The sequence below is a fragment of the Leptodactylus fuscus genome, chromosome 7 (genome assembly GCF_031893055.1).
Source record: "Leptodactylus fuscus isolate aLepFus1 chromosome 7, aLepFus1.hap2, whole genome shotgun sequence".
In the NCBI taxonomy this organism is placed as follows: Eukaryota; Metazoa; Chordata; class Amphibia; order Anura; family Leptodactylidae; genus Leptodactylus; species Leptodactylus fuscus.
In genome coordinates, this window is record NC_134271.1 from 150,605,009 (window position 1) to 150,608,513 (window position 3,505).

Here is a 3,505-nt window from a genome sequence, read left to right on the forward strand (position 1 = left end):
TTAAAAAATATATAAAAGTTCCAATCGCCTTTTTCTTAGATCAGATATAAAAGTAAATAAACAATAATAGACATAAACACTTTAGGTCTCCAGCGCTCAAAATTGCCCAAACTGTTAAAATACTTCTCCCATACGGTGAATGGCGAAAAAATAAAAATAGCCAAATAGTGATTTTTCCAACACTTTGCCTTCTATAAAAAAAAAAAAAAAAAAAAAAAAAAAAGTGATCAAACCATCAGATCTTTCCCAAATGGTATCAGTAAAAACGTCATCTTGTCCCGCATACAAAGACCAGCTCCATACATGTAAATATGAATAAGTTACAGGTGTCACAATACGGCACCACCATTTTTTTTTCTATTTTGCAAAGTTTTTCATTTTTTAAAAGGTATCAAAACATTACAAATACTAAATAAATTTGGTATCAACGTATTGACACACGGAATACAGATAACGTGTCATATTTACCACATAGTGAACGCTGTAAAAATTAAACCCATATGAAATTGGCACAAATGCATTTTTTCTCCAGTTGCGCCTCATTCTGATATTTTTTCCAGCTTCCCAGTACATTGCACAGCATAATGAATGGCACCATTAGAAAGTACAATTTGTTTCGTAAACAATAAGCCATCATGTGACTCTGTGAACTGAAAAATGGAAAAGTTATGGCTCTTGGAATAGGGAAAAACAAAAATGCAAAAAAATAAAATAGCTGGGCCATAATGGGTTAATGTTATAAATGCCTCATATCTTCTTTGTTTTTTTTCTCCCTGCCCAATGTAATCTGAAAGCATTTATGTACAGACCCATGACTCAGATAAGGACACGAGAACTACTTAAAGACACAGGCACTTTATTTTACTGAAGTGTATTGTAAAGTTTGTTCCCTTCACCCGCACTATAGATTTATGAAAAAAATTGTGGATTAATGAAAAAATAAATAAAAACTTAATTGTGAGCTGTTGGGTCTTAGAGGACCAAGATCAGCTCTGGAGGTCAGGTGCATGAATAAGCCCCAGTTGCAGGTAAAATCAGCAAAAAGAACCCGCAAAGGTCTATTATGACCTTATGGGTGGATGGGTGGGTGGGGGAGATAATGTAAAATAAATAAATTTTTTTTAAAAAAAACAGTGTCAAGAAAGAAACAGCAGTACCACACCCCCATCACAGGTTCTAACTCTGCAGCCACCGACACAACACTATGTGTCACTTATATAAAAATTACCTTAAAGGGATCCTATCATTCAGACGATATATTTTCTAAGTACCACGTCGGATAGCCTTAAGAAAGGCTATTCGTCTCCTACCCTTTCTTTTCTTCTAAGTGCCACCGTTCACCTACAATCCCGGTTCTTCTCGGTATGCAAATGAGTTCTTTTGCAGCACTGGGGGCGTCCCCAATGCTGCAAGAGAACTCGTTCCAGCGCTGCCTCTTTATCAGCTACGTCGTCTTCTTCCGGCTGGGTCAAGGTGAAACGCGTGCGTAGGTCGGCTCTGCCTGCGGGGCTTGAGCAGAGTCGACTTCACATGCAGGCGGCCATGTTTTTGGTAGCCAGCCGCATATGTCAGCATGTCTAATACGGTCCTATGGAGTACAGAGTGTACTGCACATGCTCACATATGCGGCCGGCCACATAAAACATGGCCGCCCGTATGTGAAGTCGACTGTGCTCGCGCCCCGCAGGCAGAGACGACTTGCGCATGCGTTTCACTTTGACCCAGCTGGAAGAAAAAAAAAAATTCAAGGCCATTCAGGCATTGCTCATGTTATATTAAACTACCGTTTTAAAATAATACCCTAAAAAAGAATATGATAATCATACCATATCGTGCACGCTGGGCGGGCATGCACGGTCTGATGTCATGTTTAGCCACGCCTACATCTTCTTTCTTCTTGCAGCGATGTCCTTGGGTCCCGTCTTCTTCTTCTGGCGTCATTGCTTGTAATCCTGCACCGGCGCAGTAGCAGGGGAACTGAGCATACTGAGCATGCTCAGTTCCCTGCTACTGCTCCCCTGCTACTCCTCAGGTCCCATCTTCCTCGTCTTCAATCCCGCACCGGCGTGGCATGACGTCGGACTGTGCATGCCCGCCCAGCATGCACGATACGGTACGATTATCATATCCTTTTCTAGGGTATTATTTTAAAATGGGGGGGGGGGGGTAGTTAAATATAACATTAGCCATGCCCGAATGGCCTATTTAAAGGGATTCTACCATTAAAACGTTTTTTTTTTTTGTTTTGTTTTTTTATGGACAAGACGTCGGAGTAGACTTTAGAAAGGATATTCGTCTCTTACCTTTAGACGTGGTCTCTGCCGTGCTGTTCCTTAGAAATACCGTTTTTTACCGGCATGCAAATGAGTTCTCTGGCAGCGATGGGGGCGGGCCCACTACTCCCAGAGAAGTGTCTCCAAGCACCGCCTCCTTCTTCGTCCGCCGCCTCATGTTCAATGTCTTCTTCCAGCGCAGGCTCGTAACAGAGCAGAGCAGAGCAGACTGCGCAGGCGCACAGGCCACGGGAAAATGGCTGCTAACAATACTGTGCAATAGCCCATTTTCCCGTGACCTGTGCACCTGCGCAGTCTGCTCTGCTAGAAGTTACGAGCCTGCGCCGGAAGACATTGGACATGACGTGGCGGACGAAGAAGGAGGCGGCACTTGGAGACGCTTCTCTGGCAGCGGTGGGGACGCCCTCATCGCTGCGAGAGAACTCATTTGCATACCGGTAAAAACCGGTATTTCTAAGGAACGGTGTGGCGGAGACCACGTCTACAGGTAAGAGATCCTTTCTAAAGGCTATTCCGACGTCTTATCCACAAAAAAAAAAAAAGTTTTAATGGTAGAATCCCTTTATAGGCTATTCAGGCATATGTGGGGCTCATACAGCACCATTTAGCTGACAGAGCCCCTTTAACCACTTCCGGACCGCCCATAGACTATATACGTCCGGATAGTGGTTGCCTAGTTCTGACAGGACGTACCGATACGTCCAGTCAAAACACAGTAGCTGCACGGAGATCTGTAACTTTAGCCGGAGCTCCCAGAGAGATGGCAGGGAAGGTTTATTCCCTTCCCTGCCATCTTGATCGCTGTGTATACAGCACTCAATGAGCACTGTATACACGGTTATGGGTGCCGCCATGATGCGGCCGCCCTCTGACCCCGGCGGTCACGTGATCCGCCGGGAGCAGTGTCTCACAAGACCTGCTGAGTCCTACCGGACCCAGATCAGCTCTGTATACTGTGTATACAGCGTGCAGGAGGCTGTATATCTCCTGCAACTGAGGCTAAATGTATCAGCCCCAGTTATAGGAGAAATCAGCCTCCAGTACAAAAAAAAAAAGTGATCAGATGTCCCCAAAGGTCTCTTATCACCTTATGGGGGACACAATCTGAAAAAAAAAAGTAAAAATAAAATATAATAAAAAAGTTTAAAAAAAATGAAAATAAAATAAAAAAATAAAAAATAAAAAAATACACTAATAAAACGCTGATATTG